At 35.3% G+C, this 19,229-nt stretch overlaps 1 protein-coding gene across 8 annotated transcripts in view; it reads right to left on the minus strand.

Annotated features, from left to right (window-relative positions):
- TMEM117 (transmembrane protein 117) overlaps positions 1–19,229 on the minus strand; it is a 442,663-nt gene that overhangs the window by 96,215 nt on the left and 327,219 nt on the right. The window lies entirely within an intron of this gene.

Raw genomic sequence — 19,229 nt, forward strand, 5'->3', positions numbered from 1 at the left:
TATTTCTCAATGAATGAAACCCAAACACAACAAATAAAAACATATGGGATGCACTGTTTAGAGAGGAAGTTAGAGCTATAAATGTGTATATTAAAAAAGAAGATCTCAGATAATTCACTTAACCTTACGCCTTAATAAATCAGAAAAAGAAGAGCAAGCTAAAACCACAGCACAGAATGAAGGAAATGCTGAGATAGGCCATCGTGTGCATGCAGCCTTCTGACTTCTCCAAATCCCTACACAGCTGCTTAAGAATGGGCCTCGGGCCTGGAACAGTTTCTTACTAAAAGGTAAAGAGTCCTCTCTTGTGCTCGTGCTGGACCAATCATCCTGTGTGGGAAGGTCTTTCTCTGTTTCAGATTCAGTGTGTATTCATTCCTTTGTTCTGCTTAAGCATTTCCATCACACAGCACCTGGCCATCCCACTGCTATTTCTGTCCCTGGAAGGGAGGGGACAGAGTCCTTCATTATGGACCACAAGAGGGGTACATGTAGTCAAACTGCCCTGCATTAGCTGCTGGGGGAGCCCAGCTGGCAATAAGGAAATGAATAGGAGACTGACACTTACTTCTGAAGCTGATCTTGCTGCCTCTTCTATGTGTGAGTGAAGCATGATTCTAGCCAGTGCTTGGCTGCTCTGTGTTTCCCTTGGCTACTCTGATACCAAGAAGCAGTGGACAGAAGTGCTCAGACTTCTACTCCTGGTAGTAAGTAACAAGTACCATTTGCTCAACAGAAATAATAAAGATTGGTGCAGAAAATACATGAATAGAGAATAGAGAAACAATAGGGAGAATCAACAAAACCAAAACATTGGCTCTTTGAAAGGATCAACAAAATTAATAAGTAATTAGCTAGATTGACCAAGGTCAAAAAACGAGAAGATTCAAATTAGTAAAATCAGTAATAAAAGAGGAGATATCACTACCGATCTTGCAGAATTAAAAAATATTATGAGGGAATGCTATAATGAACTAATTGCATGCCAATCAATTAGTTAACCTAAGATGAAATGAGCATTTTCTTAGAATGACACAAACTACTGAAATTACAGCAAGAGTATACAGAAAGTCTAAACTGATCTATGATAAGTAAAGAGAGGAAGTGAGTAATTTTGAAACTCTTCACAGAGAAAATCCCATGTTCAGATGACTTTACTAGTAAATTCTATCCAATATCTAAAGAAGTATTACTATTAATATTCATGTTCTATTCCAAAAAGAGAAGGGAATACTTCCCAACTCATTTTATGAGGCCTGATACCAAAATCAAAGATATTACCAGAAAAGAAAACCACAGAACAATATCCCTTGCAATTATAGATGCAAAATCCCTCCACAAAATATTAGCAACCACAATTCAGCAATGTATAAAAAGGATCATACACAATGATCAACTGAAATTCGTACCAACAATACAGAATTGGTTTAACATGTGAAAAATCAGTCAAAATGACGTGTCATATTAACAACAAAAAAAAAAAATGGGCCAAAAAAATCACATGATTATCTCAATAGACAGAGAAAAACCATTTGGCAAAAACAACCCCAAAACTGAATAACCTTTCATGATAAAAGCACTGAACCAGCCAGGATTAGAAGGAAAATTCTTACACCTAATAAGGGCAATCTATGAAAAACCCAAAACCAACAACATATTTAATGTTGAAAACTGAAAGCTGTCTTTCTAATGTCAGAAAAAAGACAAGGATGTCCACCTGCACAACTTCTATTCAGCATTTTATTAGAGGTTCTCACCGGGCAATTATGCAGGAAAAATCAGCTGAAAGGAATCCAAATTGTAAAGGAAGAAGTAGAAGTTTGTCTATTAACAGATGGTATAGCCTTGTATACAGAAAATTCTAAGGAATACAGATACATTCACACTTGTTAGGACTAACAGTTCAGCAGGGTTAAAGGATACAATATCAATATGCAAAAATCAACTGTATTTCTATACATGAGAAATGAACTATCTGAAAATGAAAGTAAGAAAATTTTTATTTATTATAGCATCATAAATAAAATATATATGAACAAATTTAATAAAAATAAGTGTAAGACTTGAACTCTGAAAACTACAAAATATTGTTGGAGAAGATTAAAGACCTAATAAGCAAAAAGAAAGACATTCCATGTTCATGGATTGAAAGACTGAATACTGTCAGGATGAAACAGTTGAGGGAAATTAAGAGGCATACATTTCCAGTTACAAAATAAATAAATCACTGGGATGAAATGTACAGCATGGAGAATACAGTCAGTAATAATGCAATGTCTTTGTGTGGTGACAGGTGGTCACAAGAGCTATCATGGTGATCATTTTGTAAAATACAGAAATATCAGATCACTATGTTGTGTACCAGGGACTATCATAGTGTTGTAGGTCATTTATACTTCAACAAACAAGCAAACTCACAGAAAAAGAGATCAGATTTGTGGTTATCAGAGATGAGGGGCGGGGAGAGGGGGAACTGGATGAAGGTGGTCAAAAGGTACAAACTTTCAGTTATAAAGTAACTGTATATTTAATGTACAGTTGATGTAATATACAACATGATTAATATGATTAACACTACTGTATGTTATATACGAAAGTTGTTAAGAGAGTAAATCCTAAGAGTTCTCCACAAGGGTAAACATTTTTTTCTTTTTCTTTTAATATGCATGTATATGAGATGATGGGTGTTCACTAAACTTACTCTGGTAATCTTTTCATAAGGTACATAAATCAAACCATTATGCTGTACACCTTAAAAGTATACAGTGTCCTATGTCAATTAAATCTCAATAAAACAGTAAGGATTAAAAACATGGAACTATTCCTGAAACTGACACACAGATTCAATGCAATGTTTGTCAAAACTCCAGCTGCTTTGTTGGCAGAATTGACAAGCTGATCCTAAAATTCATATGGAAATACACAGGACACTTGGCATAAGTACAGACATACAGATCAGTGGAATAAACTTGAGAATCCAGAAGTCAACCCATAAATTTACAGCCAGCTGATTTCTTACAGGAGCGCCAAGACCATTCAAAGGAGGAATGAACAGTCTTTCCAGCAAGTGGTGCCAGACAACTGGATAGTCACTTGCAAATATAGTGAAGCTGGATACTTACCTCACACAATATATAAAAAACGGCTCAAAAAGGATCAATAACTTATTATAAGAGTTAAGACTATAAAACTCTTAGAATAAATCATAGAAGTAAATCTTGTGACCTTGAATTAGACAACTATTTCTATGATACTTAAAGGACAACCAAAGAAAATACAGATAAGTTGGATTTCATAAAAATTTAAAACTTTAGTGCTTCAAAGGACATGAAAAGAAAGGAAAATACAGCTCACAGAATGAGTGAAAACTTATGACTCAACAATAAAGACAAATAACTCAATCAAAAATGAGTAAAAAAAATGGAAACAGTCAATTCTTCAAGTGGTCAATAAGCACTAGAAAGGATGCTCAATATCATGAGTCATTAGGGAAATGCAAATGGAAACCATGATGAGGTGTCATCTCACCCTCCCTAGGATGGCTAATACAAAAATGACAGACAGCAACAAGAGTAGAGAGGATGTGGAAAAACTGGAACCATCATTCATTGCTTAGGAAAATAAAATGGTATAGTCATTTTGGTAAACAGTTTGACAGTTCTTCAAAATGTCAACCACAGATTTATCATGCTGTCCAGTAACTGCACTTCTAAGTACACACTCAAGAGAAATAAAAGCATAAGTCCACACAAAAACTTGTGTATGAGTGTTACAGAGCATTATTCCTACTGGTCAAAAGTGGAAACAACCCAATTATCCATCAACTAATGAATAGATAAATAAAATGTGTTTTATCCATATACAGAATATTATTTGGCAATAAAACAGAATGAACTATTAATAAATATCACACCATAATCAAACCTTAAAAATATTATGCTAAGGGAAAGAAATCAGTCATAAAAACTACGTACTGTATGGTTCCATTTATATGAAATATCCAGAATAGGTAAATACACACAGACTGGTGATTGCCAGGGGGAGGAAGAACTGAGGAGCAACTGCTTAATGAGTCCAGGATTTTCTTTTGCGGGGATGAAAATGTTATGGAACTAAACAGAGGTGGTCGTTGCACGTTATGAACATACCAAATGTCACTGAATTGTATACTTTAACATTGTTTATTTTTAATGTCAATTTCACTTCAGTAAAAAAATGCAATTTGAAAAAAGATAAAGACATATTCTGAATTTGTTCACTCCATCTCCAGTACTCCAACTCTAAGGCACTGTCTTCTCTCACTCGGACTACATGGACACAATTACTGCTTCTAGCTTTTGACTCCCTATGATACATGCTGCACAGAGCAACCAGAAGGACCTTTTAAATGTCATCCAAGTTGTACCACTTACTTCCTCCAATGGTGTCTCATTGCACTTGGAATGAAATCCAAACACCATACCTTTGACCTACATGAATTCACCTGGGTCTCATCTCCCACGTCCTCTGGTACCATCTTTACTCTGGCCTTTCCTGTATCCCTGAATCACGCCAAGTTCCTTCCTGCCGTGCAGCCTCTGCACCCCTGTTCTCATCTTTGCTTTGCTGGTATCTTATCATACACTGTTCAGCTTAAACCTCAGATAAGGGTTCTCTGAACTCCCAATCAAAAGCAGTCTCCGAAGCACTCTTTTCATGTCATCTTATTTTACTTCTCAACAAGCAATCTTCACAAAGCTATTTTTCTTTTGCTTGTTTTTCATCTGTTTATCCTCCACTATCCCCGCGACACATTTTCTGCAATCACACTGCTTGGGTTTCTAATTCCACCTCTGTCACTTTTGGGACAACTTATATTATCTGTACATAGCTCATAGGGTTGCTGTGAGGATTAAACATGGTAATGTTCACAGACTGCTTAAAATGTTACTAGCTTTAATTATTAGTTATTTTGGTTTTTTTAGTGAACATCCATATACATGATGAAATTCTGTATCATATATATATACTCAAAGCATATCTTTACATTTTTCTTCTTTTGTTGGTTTTATGGTATCTAGATAAGCATCCTTTTAGTCAGATTTCTGTGGTTCTCTGAGTAGTTTGGTCTCCCTGATACACATACATATGTACTCTAAGTAACCAAGGTTACCCATGCTGTCATTCACTTCCCTCGCAGCAATAGGTGAGACGCTGCCCCTTTCCTTTGCCTTCCCTTGTATTTCCCCATCATTACATCTGGTGGATCTCTGAGTGGGCTTCTCCACTCCACCCCTGCCAACACACACACATACCCTCCTCTCAGAAACACTGTCCCAAGTCCCAAGAGCTACACAGCTAACAGATACCCAGGGCAACAGCACTGCTGATGGGTCATTCTGAGAGTGACAGCACAACGTTCACACTTGTGCTTGGTGAAGAAAACACACATCACAGGGTAAAGCTTGATTAATAGTTATAAAATCAGGGAGGTGAGAGAGCTCACTGAGAACGGATCCTGCATTTCCAGCTAGTGGGAGATCTTAGGCAGACAACAGAGGTGGAAACCATGAGCAATAAACAGATGAAAAACAGCCTATTCAGAAAAATATAGGTCATCTCCTAATCACCCATTAAACTGATAGTTCTACCATATTAACTGCATCTCATGTATATGGACAGTCACTGTTAGCTTACTGGTAAGTATACTGAAAATTCTCTAGAAAGCCATGAAATTGGGTAAGCAACGTTTTAGAGCCTAAAACAGAGATTCTAATTATTGACTTGAAATGTAAAACATTAAACAAGTCTATTACTTTGAATACATTAATAGGATCCTCCAGGATATAAAATGTACCTTCAATGAAATAAATTATAAACTATAAGAACATGGCTTGATTACTCTTTTTGTTTTATCTGGTGAAGGAATATGTACATTTTGTATTTATGCTTTTCATGTAGGGTAATGTGTTTTTCCATTATTTTCCCCTATGCAAAATGGCATAATGACAAATAATTCCAAAAAAAGTATAGCATCATTGATGGCAGGTCAATCAAATGGTCAATTATGTCCAGGGACAGTCCTCTTATCTAGATGGCAATGTCTTGCCTTCAAGGTGTCATATCATGCAAAAAAAGCTTAAAATTAAAAATGCAGGACTGATTTCATGTGTTTCTCAATGGCATAAAAAATCATATTGAACATACAGAGAAACATTAGGTTTCTAAAAAAAAAACCTTTATGTTATTGGTAAAAGCAACTCTCAATTTATTTTTACCATATTATTAACTTCCCAAAATGAAAGTGTTATCTGTTTCAAACACCAGCTTATTAAAAGCGTTAAGTTATAAATGCCACTACCTCTCTGTGGTGTGGCAAAAGTCAGAACTTTATACAAAACACAATTTCAATAAAAAATTATTACATAAAAAATAGAGCAGGGATTAACACAAATTCTGGTCAAGAGATTTTTCTTACCTAGCTTCCATTCTTAAAGGTAACTGCTTCATTTATTAAGATAGTACTATTAAAAATGGATTTCATTCCATGAAAACAGTGGTGTATCATATTAAGTTAACTGCTATAAAATTAGAAAAAAAATGGAACACAACCCATGTGAAACTTTACTCTGGTGGCTGAGTATGAAGGTATGCATATCTATTACTATTGTACCTCAGACAAACCACCTCCTTCATCTCCCTCAAATGTGTTTTTGTGGAAGCAACTGGAGTAAACAGAAGTCTCTGTTCCTCTATTTCTACACTAAGAGAACAAAAGATCACTGCCATTTACTTCCAGCGAAAAAAAGTGAGTTTTCAAAATTTCTATACTATTAGTTTCCTGTAACAACCAAACAAAATAAATATATATTCATACACACATTATCTCACTAGGCAAATTTATAGAGATTGGAAGATTGTTGTAAATTTGAATTTTAGAATGTTGAATATAGTCAGTATAATACTTTTTTCTTACTTTTAAGATAGAACTTGTCTTTAGTATAAAAATGTTCAGGAAAAGCCCTGAAGAAGTTGGCTCACACCTCTATTAATCCTTACAGGTTTCTTTTTTTACATAAAACCCATATGGATTTTCTTTTAAAAGCAAAAAATATTGGCTGTTTACATTGCATTTCATTAAACAAGGTAATTTTCCAACTTTGAACAAAGGTCATTATATTGTACTTTGTACCCAAATCAATAGGGAATTATAATAAGATGAATTTTATACTGTGCAAAGTGAAAAAAAAAACTACTTCAGAACATCATTCAGAAGGGCTGCCTAACTTGCTTTTACTTGAGCTTTACTTTAATGCTTTGTTTCAAATCCCATTTGAAATGCTGGCACATGTAAAGATTTTTCAGACTCCTACTTTTCAATTTACCACTCAATTGGGAAAATTACAATGGTTTTCTCTACCAGTTAAATGGCTTAAAGTCAACAGCAGGAGTTATTGAACATCACAGTATCTTCTCTCTCTCTTCCTATTATTAAATTGGACCGCTTCCTTAAGCTTTATTTCTTTAATATGACTTTTCCCCATAATAATAATACTCACAAGCAACTGTAGCACCAAGTTTTTTTTTGAATATAAACTTTTAAGGAAATGCAGTACCAGACAGGCCAAATCTTCAGTGATATCAAAAGGCTTTCTAACTATGATACCAAAATCCAGAGTTTTGATGCTGTAGGGACCAAAAATTTCAGACTTTTTTCCCTTTTCACATTCTATGTTGATATTTTGGATAAAATGTCATGGAAGATTGGTTTTTGAGTTATGCAGACCTATGTTTGAATCACAACTCTTCTATTTACTAATTATGTGATAATAAGTAAGTTATTTACCCTCTGAGTTCTAATGCCTTCATCTCTGAGACAAAGACACTTATCTTCCTTGATGTCTGTGGGGGAGAGCAAGACAGGAGAGTAGGAGGCGCAGAGCTCACTTGCCCCCAAGAACACATAAAAAATATACCTACATATGGAGCAGTTCTCACTGAAAACCGACTGGAAACTGACAGAAAACAACCAAGGCTGCACGAGACATGCAGAATCAGTCAGAAGGGATGAGAAGCAATCAGGGAGAGCCCCATGCCCCTGGGAGAGGCATGATGTGTTTAAAATGCTGAAAGGGAACAGCCTGTAACCTAAGATACTCTATCCAGCAAGATTCCCACTTAGAATTGATGGAGAGAGAAAGAATTTTTCACACAAGCAAAAACTAAAAGAGTTCACCGATACAAAACCTACTTTAAAAGCAATGTTAAAGGGTCTTCTTCAAGGGAAAAGAAAAGGCTACAACAAGAGGTTGGGATCAATAAGAAAGGAAAAATCCTGCTAGTAAAGACAATATATAGTAAAGGTGGTGGATCAACCACTTTATAAGCAAGTACAAATATTAAAATAATATCAACTATAATGACAGTAATGAAGGGATAAACACGATGACATAAAACATGAAATCAAAGACACAATATGTGGGGGAAGGGCTAAAACATAGATTTTTAGGATGTGCTTGAACTTAAATGACTACAAATTGAAAACAAGTAGATCTGGTTATAGGTCAACATGTATGAACCCCAAGGTAACCATAAATTAAAAATCCATCATAGATGAACAAACACAGGAGAGAAAAAAGCACAAGGATACCACTAAGGAAAATCATCAAACTAGAAGAGAAGAAACTAAAAGAAGAAGAAAAGAACAGGAGAAACCTTAAAAAAAAAGAATGCGATACATCATGTTAGCAAATGGAAGGGGGAAATCACATGATCATCTCAGTAGATTCAGAAAAGGCATCTGACAAAATTCAATATCCATTCATGATTAAAAACATCACACTGTACATTACCATTTATATACAGAATGTAAAAAATAAAACAAATGAATGAATATAACAAAAAACAGATTCACAGACACAGAGAACAAACTAGTGTTACCAGTGGGGAGAGGGGAGGCTGTATGAGAGATACGCAGAATCAGTCAGAAGGGATGGGAAGCAATCAGGGAGAGTGTTACCTACCAGTGGGGAGAGGGAAGGAAGGCGGGGCAAGGCAGAGGTAGGGGATTAAGAAGCACAAACTACTATATACAGAATAAGCTACAAGGATACATTGTACAGCACAGGGAAATAAAACCATTACTTATAATAACTTTAAATCAAGTGTAATCTAAAAATACTGAATGTTGTATGCCTGAAATTAATACAATATTGTAAATCAACCAAGATTCTATTAAAAAAGATATCATCTGCTCCTTATATAAAGTTGTTCACTAAATAAACCATAAAGAATGATTACCCCATGGCGTTCCATAAATGATTACTGTTCCATTAATATTTTGTTTTTTAATTTATATTTGTAAAAATTGTATCTTAAGAAGGACAGTACACAGTATATTTCTGTAACCTGTATATACTTACTATTCCAAAATATATAAAAATGCCAAGATTCCAAGACAAACTGTGAAGAACTCAATTTATTCAATTAATAGAGATACTAGTAGAAGAAGGTCTATGGTCTATAAATTCTAATATGCAACTCATAATTACAAATTTTAAGAGCAGCGTGTTAAAATATTTTTCCTCCCTCTTTTTACTTGTGGAGTCTAAGATGCTTAACTTCAAGATTTATGCCCACCTGCCTCTCCTTCAGCTGCCAGGATCTATGATTTGCATATGGCTTCTCGCTGTAAAATTACTGGGGGAGGGTTGGAAGGAATGGAAGTTGGTTTAAAAAAGCTAAACAAGACTAAACTCTATCCATGAATTGATATTTGTCTTTTTTTGCTTTTAAACTTGCACAGCCCGAAGTGTATGTCATCATGACACGTAATGATCACCGATGTAGCCAGCTTTAAAATACAGTCCCTCTGAAAAGTATTTTCTACAAATATCAGGTAAGAAATCATGTACACTTTATTTCTGTATTTATTATAGGAGACAATCAGACGATATGACCAATGGAAACAAAATAAAGGATATTAGGTAATGTCTACAAAATGAAAAGTTCTTTCCTACGAAGGACCTCTTTTTGATAAATATCAGCTACAGTATCCCTCAGCTCTAGGTGCATTTCTTTTGATATCACACAGCTTCTCATCTAACACTAAAGTTTTTACATCTGTGCACCTGATTGCTAAGGCTGGATCTGAGGAAAGGTTCTGTCTTAGCCAGGAGAGAAGTCAGAAATCACATGTGACCTTGTGAGGCACAATCTCATAGGAATTCCACTTGTAAGTGCAGTGGTGACTACAGATTGCTTAAGAACATGCCTTCTCATCTTTCTCTAACCTGTGAATCTTTGTGGAATTATTTTGATGGCCAAATTGCATCTTCTGGACAGAAGAATTCTGTGCCATGGCAAAACACCACAGCTACTGCCAGTCCTTACCTTGGCCGACCCTGGAGCTGCAGGGGAGATGTCCCACAGCCAATTTTGGCCAGTAAAGCAAATCAGCATAACTTAGTCGATGCACAGATCAACACAGTATCCCATACGCTCTCAAATGTCACGTACCTCTTTAATAATTTTCGTGGTAGTTTTTTAAAGAAGTAACTTTTTGTTCCTAACTAATAATGATTTCACAAACAAATGGGTTTCATTCTTCAACTCATCAAATATTAGCAGTACTGAATATGGGCCAGGGTATAGACAATTTAACAATGAGTTTTCATAGTATATTTTTGGTTTCTGATGCCTTTTTCTCTAACTCTAAGAAATAATTTTAGTACCAGGAGAGTAATATTTTTTTAAAAAATATGAGCAATATTATTCAATCATTGTAATGATAAGTATACACAGAAATATCAAAGTACCTATTTCAGTGAATGCCATGATTTATTAGTTCCTTGAGGTACATATTTAATTACATATGTTAATTGTAGAGCAGCGAAGGTTGGGGAAGTCTTGTAAATCCCATAATCATCCTAATCATGATCACCACCCCCGAAGATCAAAAATACACTTTGACATCTTTGATAGAAGTCGGTATCTTAATAGATTTCCTGAAAATCCCTGAGATACAAGAAAGAAAAGCAGTTGCCCAGTAAGTAAAAAGCAGGGGCCATAAAGACTCAAACTTTGTTTTGAATCCTGCCTCAAACATTTAGTCACTCTGTAATATCAGACAAGTTTTTAGACAAGCCATCTCAGATTGTGTCTTCATTTTTAGAATTGGGGTTATAATATCTACATCATTGAGTGATGAGAAGAGTACGTGAGATAATTTATGTAACAAACCTAGCACACTGTAGGAATTCATACTGTAGGCTGCTGTATTACATAACTACAACACTGAAGATAACGCTTGCCACCGTGTAAGAGGACCCGACTCAGACCATTAGGATTGTGGTTTCACCTCATATGTAATTCAGCAATAAACAACGACTTGGAGGTGTTAGGGGATAACATAACACCAATATAAATAGTGTGTTTTCTTATTTAATGGAGTTATTGGGAATTGAACCCAGGCCCTCATGCATGCTAAGCATGCACTCTACCACTGAGCTACACCCTCCCCCTACAAATGGTATTTTTATTCAAATGTTTTGTATACAAAGACGGAAATACAATGCAAGCCACAAATATGAGCCACACACATAAAATTTAATTTTCTAGTAGCCACATTAAAAAAAGTGAAAAGAAAATGGTGAAATTGATTTCAAATTTTATTATTAAATATCTAAATTTTATTATTATAACATATAATTAATACAAACTTAGAGATGAGATATTTTACATTCTTTTCTTTTCTTACTGAATCCTTGATATCCACTTACTGCCCATCTCAGTTCAAAACAGCCATATTTCACACCTTCAGTAGCCACTGGTTACTGGTGGCCCTCCAGCTGGAAAATGCACACTGACGTAACACCTAGATGAGGAACCAAGCTGATGAGTATTGATCAATACTCATCTCAGTGTTCCAGCAGTCTGTGGGTGCAGCCACTACAGCACATTTGCTAATTCTATGAGCTTTACATGTGATTCTCAAGGAAATCTATCTTCTCCATTGAGATGCCTTAAAAGAAACATTGACTATTGAATTGTGAAAAGCTTTCCAAGGTAAAATGTAATTACAAATGTTTTGAACCCATCTTTAATGTTTCTTCAAAAGAGTTTGAATAAATATAGATTCTTTCATCTAACAAGGTTGATTTTTCTCTCGTAAGAATTTAAATAAAAGAAATGTCAAAACACTCTAATCTTTTTTTCCCTGGTGATGCTTTAATGTTAAAAATATTTCCCTAGAATACACGCCATATGTCATCAGGGAAAAAGAAAAAAATCTTTTTCGGAAGTGAATGAAACTGCATAATCAGCCATATGAGCTACAAGTCTTTCAAACCATTGAAAGAAACAGAATGGCCATTATTCAATGAGGCCACGTCTGTTCATATATTACAGACAGTAATTGCCTAAGGTAACAAGAGCTAATGTCAAAGCAAAAATATAAACACCTATTTTAAAAACTTAGTAGAATAAATAGGGATCTTCCTTTATGCTTTGGAAGGGTTTTTACAACTGTCTACCACCACACAATGCCACAGATGCATTTTGTTCACAAATGTCTGCCTAATGCTTTTGTACTGAAATCAGAGCCAAACCAAGATAAGAAAATTCCTAGGTAAAAGGGAATTGAGTTTTCATCATGAAAAGAAGTAATGTTCAAACTGTCTTTAATATATAATGACATTCTTTTTTATTGAGGTATAATTAACAAAAATTGTATACATGTATGGTGTACAATGTGATGTTTTGATAAACATACATATTGTGAAATGATTACTGCAATCAAGCTAATTAAAAAATCCTTGACCTCACATAGTTACCCTTTTTTTGTATGATGAAAACATTTAAGATCTACTCTCTTAGCAAATTTGAAGTATACAATACAATTAATTGTAGTCAACATGCTGTATATTAGATCTCCAGAACATATTCATTATGCATAACTGAAACTTTGTACCCTTTGACCAACATCTCTCCATTTCAAATTATGTTCTATCTTTCTATAAAGGTAATAAATATAAATAATCTCCAGGTTTTCTGAATCTGCTGCTTTGAAAGATATGCAATACAAATTATTCTAAAGAAGACGATGAAACTAACAAAGTTATGACTGAACAGCAATGAGTTAAGAAATATTATAGCAGAAATAATTTTGGCTCAACTTAAAAACATATGTGCACAATATATACTTTGTTTAAAACAGAAATACCATATTTTATCATGGATTTCCTCTTCATTGCATATTATATCTCTTTGTTCTGAGAAGAAAATGCAAAACAAAAAGTTTCTCCTGCATGATGTGGTTTTTAATTTTTATTGAAGTATAGTCGATTTATGATGTTGTGTTAATTTCTGGTGTACAGCATAGTGATTCAGATATATAAATATATATATTCTTTTCCATATTCTTTTTCATTATAGGCCATTGAATATAGTTCTTTGTGCTATACAGCAGGACTTGTTGTTTATCTATTTTATGTATAGTAGTTAGTATCTGCAAATCCTGAACTCCCACTTTATTGCATTGAGTAGAACCAGTGGACGGGGAGTCGAATGATGTGCAGATTGGAGTGGCTGGGTTGGGAAAGAGGATAATCTCATGGGTGTGCAACACCTCCATCCCCTCTCTCCTAATGACCTAGTCCACAGGCTATTTGAGGAGTCAGTGAGGTAGCATATGTATAAGAATCTGGTATACAATAGAGATTTCATAAATCCTTTCTCCATTATGTGAGGAAGGGTGTTAACTAGGATGGACAGGGGTCATTTTTTAGGGGCAGCAGAAGCCACTCACAGACCTGAAAAGGGGATGAGACTAAGCATAGTACGGTGCTATTTACCTAAATAATGGCCAAATTACAGACCCTTTTGAAAAAGACCTAAAACCAAATTATCATCACATACTGGGACTGGTAAGAATCAATAGCCTGTAGAAAAAAACTGCATTTTTTAAGATAATGAAGATGCTTTAAAGGCATTGATTTTTTAATAGAAACATTTATTTTATTATCCCGAATAATGCTATTTTCAGGAGCAGAAATCAAGTAAAATAAAAGCCCATGTTATTTTATACTTTTTAATTGTATCTGTAAATTACTTTGGGGGTTTGTGACATCATACTAAATTCTAATGCATTATATTATTACTGGCCATAACTTTTGGTATAAAATCCAAGAATGCATAGTAATATAAGGCAGTAAAATTCCACATTGTATAAATCTACATCAAAATCCACATGAAATACCCATGTATTATTTATAAGAGTAATTTCATCTTGTGATTCTGATCAAATCATAAATAATGAGATGAGGCTGAAAATGAAATTTTGCTTTATTGAAATATGTGATTGCATATTTCTTCTTTTTTTCATATTTAAAAGGTTAAAACATGACATTCTGGGTCCACATTCAATACTAACCACTTTAAGTATCATAATGAAATTCTATACATCTGACCAACAGAACTTCAAATACTGGAGGCTGGATACAGTTGCAATTTTTTAAAATGCAGAAAAGCAATAAAAAAATCAGAATAAGATGTGCTATTCCATTCAAAATATAGATGTTTGTTTTGATGTACATATAAAATTTATATATGAATTGGGGTATATATAAGTTAAAGTCACATCTTTATATGTGTCTATATGTGTGCATATAGTATGTGTGTATATATTTAAAAACAAAGTTTTTTCAAAACTGCTGACCATGCATGATGTCCCTGACTAGTGTTTCCAGTAATGTAACTGGAGTTATAAATCACTGATATGAATAATTTAATACGAAATGCCTTTGGGGATCTGAGGCATTGTCTGGATGGGCTCCCTAAGTCAGGTGATTAACAGCTCACTTCACTGAGCAACAGTCCTGAAGTTACCATCAGTGTCTAGTAAAGTATCCTCATTCTGAAATACAAAAGGATTGTTTTTCAGAATATCTTCTAATTTAAAATTATGTTCAATGCTCATAGACAGTTACAGAAAAGTATATAGCAGAAAATAAAATACTCCTACAGAAATTTCATGGGTGATTTTCCTGTCAGTGCTTTGCACTCCTTTGGTTGTACTTCATTCCAGTATTTCCTCTACAGCTATGTCATGTGTGCCTGTGTGTGCGTGTGCCCACGTGTGTATTACGAAACTATGACCCTGCCAGTTCCAAGTCTGTGTCCCGATTTTACACTAAACTTGTTAAGTTGTGGATATTTTACCAGAAAACATTAACATCCTTCAAAAACACCATCTTAGATAGCTAAACAGCTTATATTAAACAATATTCCATGATACAAACTTACCTAACTTATTTGAACTTGTTGTTTGTTTCTAATATGTCAATATTATAGCTCCTAGTCAACATCTAGTACTTTCTTAAGTTATGCTCCTACAATCTGAATCAAAGGGTGTGACTATTTGATGGGTACTTCCCATACTGTAAACCACAAAAGGAAAAACAAAAAGAAAAAATACAAAGAAGAAATACAAAATCAACCAGAAAACAAGGTTTAAATTGGCAATAAATACACTGCTATCAATAATTACCCTAAATGTCAATGGACTTAATGCACCAATCAAAAGACACACAGTGGTAGACTGAATAATAAAACAAGAGCCTACAATATGCTATCTACAAGAGACATTTTCGGGTGAAGGACACACACAGATTGAAAGTGAGGGGATGGAAAAAGATATTTCATGCAAACAGAAATGATAAGAAAGTGAGGCAGCAGTACTCATATCAGGCAAAATAAACTTTAAAACAAAGGTCAGAAAGAAAGACAAAGAAGGATAGTATCTAATGATAAAAGGCTCAATGCAAGAAGAGGATACTACACTCATTAACATACATGCACCCAATACAGGAGCATCTAAATATATAAAACAAATCTAACTGACATAAAGGGAGAAAATGATAGGAATACAGTAATAGGAGAATTTAACACTCCACTGACATCAATGGACAGATTATCCAGACAGAAAATCAATAAGGCAACAGAGAGCCTAAATGATATAATAGAACATTTAGACTTAATTGATATTTTCAGGACATTACATCCCCCTGAAATACCAGAATACACATTAAATTTTTTTTAAAAAAAATTCTCACTCATTTATTTTTTTCCTGTGTTTTAATTTGTAATATTTTAAGAAGTAGGAAGGTAACCATTTAAAACCATAGTGTAAAAATGTATTGGTTCTTAGACATTTGTTTAAGAAGAATAACTTCTCCCTTTCCTTCCCCCCTCTTTCTTCTCTTTCTTAACCATTATTGTCATCTTTTTTTTAAACTAGGTAATGACTATCAACAACAATAACAACAACAAAATCTTACTTGATAATCTTTGATGTCCTCATTTTGCTCAAGAACAAAAAATATTTTTCCTGAACTGGAGTAGGTGGGCCTGACATTTCCTTAAATGCCTCCACTGCCTACTCTATGTCAAAGACCACTGTGCTTTCCACAACCCTGGGGAAAAACTGAGACTCAGAGAATTAAACAATGTATTCCAGGTCACTCAGCTGAGAAAGGCATTCCATCTGAGAGTAAATCAAGCCTGTGTCCACATCAAATCAAATACTAGGAAGTAATTCTGTAATAAGGATGAACCAAGGGATGTGAAAATGAACAGAAGGAGCCCCGAATACATCATAGAGATGGAGGAGGACTCTGTAAAAAAAAAAAAAAAAAAAAATGGTATTTAAGTTGAATCCTTGGATCTGGATAAAGCTGAATAAATGGAAGAGGGAGGAAGACCCTCTAGGCAAGGGCAGAGCGTGGTCAACATCCCCCCAGAGGTGTGCATGGAGAGCCTGCAAACTGGGTGCACAGGTGGTCAAGAGATGCAAACAGGGGATGGGGTGGACCAGACACTATAAAGCCTTGACCACTGTGCTAAGAAGCTGCCTTTTTTCTTGCTGGTAATGAAGCAGGAGGCAGGGGGCAGGGGGCGGTGAGGGCGGGGTGGTGATGCCCTCTGGTGGGTTATTACCTCTTAGGGAGTAATGGTTTCTGAGAGCCGTCTGGCCCAATCAGCATTTTAAGAAGCTAGCGCTGGATGTTTTAATTTGTTACCTACTTGTTTATGACCTCAGAAATAGGTGCTGGACTTACCTACAGGCAAATGACTTTAATACCATTTTCTTCCACCCCCAAGGGTATAGTGTCACTAACTAAAAAGATTAGTTAGGACTACTGGTAGGTTCAGTGTCACGAGTAAGATTATTCAGTATTTCCAATTATTCTGCGGCCAAGATTACAAGTTAACTCAATAGAGAGATAGCTTTTAAAAATTACCTTACGTATATATGAAGGAGCTGTGAAACATCTCCTCAGTACCTGGGTCGGTGGGCAGACTGCACGTGGCCTCACGTTGCCAGCACAGATTAAATGCATCTCAGGGGAGCCGAATCTATCATCTTACAACCACCCTTAGGATTTCCTCGGTAGAAGGAAAGCGTCCAACTGATGGCCCACAGGCCCTAAATGCTGGGTCCTGAAAGAAGCTTTGAAAGCAGGGGGCTTTCACAGCTCATAAATTGGCCATGATGGATCTGTCAGTAACCACTTTTTAAATGCCTCCCTGGGATTTCAGGTTTCCATTTTCGAAGGCCTGTTTTCATTTTATATCCAGTTAAATTATGGTGATGCTTCAGCCTTTTCCTTTAATAAGGCTGTAAATCTATTTCAAAGACGGATGCCTGAGCTTTGTGGCACGTTCCCTCAGAGTTGTCACTCACTCTGAAGCCTCCCTGCAATGTCAGCTTCCCAGGACGAGATTACGTGTAACAGGGAAAGGGTTGGGACGTCTGCCAGAGCAATCACGCCACTGAGAACCCTCTCAAAACCTTGCCCTTTTTTGGATTTTTTGCTCATGACACAGATTCTAATTGTTTGATAATTTCATTTCCTGCAGACTTCAGCCTAGAATAATAAATGAGCAGATGTGTCCAATGACAGATTACTAGTAGTGTCCCACACACGTTTGAATACAAACCCCCAGAAGAACCAACAAAACAACCTTTCTCTATTAATTATCTTTACATTCTTTGTAATTAAAAAAAAAGACTAGCGCATAGAAGAAAATATCGCCTTCTCATTCAGTTGCCTTTTTTTCCCCCAAAAAACCTTTTAATCGTTGATTTAATCAGTAATACTATAATAGTTCCATTATTCACTAATGGCAGAAAGTGCAGCCAGCCACTACCATACAGACTTCTCTTTGTGAGAGGGAAGAGTGATGGATGATCTGAAGATACCGATTACAGGAACAAGCTAAGTGAATTGCAATTTGAAGGCCTAAATGCCACAGAAATGAGCAGAAATTGTGACTTTTGCTCACTTGTGAGCTGTGAGCAGAAATGGGAGTTTTGTTAATGCTGATACTTTCAATTAAATAGGCTGAAGATGGTCTGCCATGCTCTTTTTTAAAAATATTTTTCCATATTTTAAAAATTGAAGTATTGTCAGTTACAGTGTGCCAATTTCTGGTGTACAGCGTAATGTCCCAGTCATGAGTATACATACATATATTCATTTTCATATTCTTTTTCATTAAAGGTTATTACAAGATATTAAAGACAGTTTCCTGTGCTATACGGAAAAAAATTTGCAATTTTAAATCTATTTTCATATATAGTGGCCAACTCTTAATAGTGCCAAATTTATTAATGAGGCAGTGTTGGGTACTTGAATGCTAATCCCAAACTCCTATTCTCCATCCTCTGCCTGCACTTCTTGAGATGATTAAAAATATTCACTGTTTCTCAATGACTGTCAGTCAAAGCTCTGTGCAGATGCAGTATACAGAGGGCCCAGAAACGTTTTTAGACCATCAAGCATCAGCTCACTGGAAGGTGCTGAATAAATTAAACCAAAACTACAAACCCCAGGTTGATGTGTTTGAACTTCTCAGCAAACATTCTTCATACATATTTAATTGCTCCATTGAGACTGTTGCTGTTTGGAGAGGTTCCAGGCATTATTTCCATTCCATTAATTAATAAGCTTGCAGGGTATCTACTCCTTAACCCCAAATGATTGATTCTATAAATGCCTTCCCACTTACTGACCTGAACGCTAAATGAGTTTGCGTATAGATTAAAAGAAAAAGTGTGTTTTCAGAAATCGTTCAAAATATATTGCTGTCATTTAAATTCCTTGAAGCAGGAGAAAATGGCATGTCTAAGTGGTGATACTAAACATTTTATCTGAATTGGCTTTTAAAAATATCATGTGCAGCAAACT

This window comes from Camelus bactrianus, chromosome 12 (genome assembly GCF_048773025.1).
Source record: "Camelus bactrianus isolate YW-2024 breed Bactrian camel chromosome 12, ASM4877302v1, whole genome shotgun sequence".
In the NCBI taxonomy this organism is placed as follows: domain Eukaryota; kingdom Metazoa; phylum Chordata; class Mammalia; order Artiodactyla; family Camelidae; genus Camelus; species Camelus bactrianus.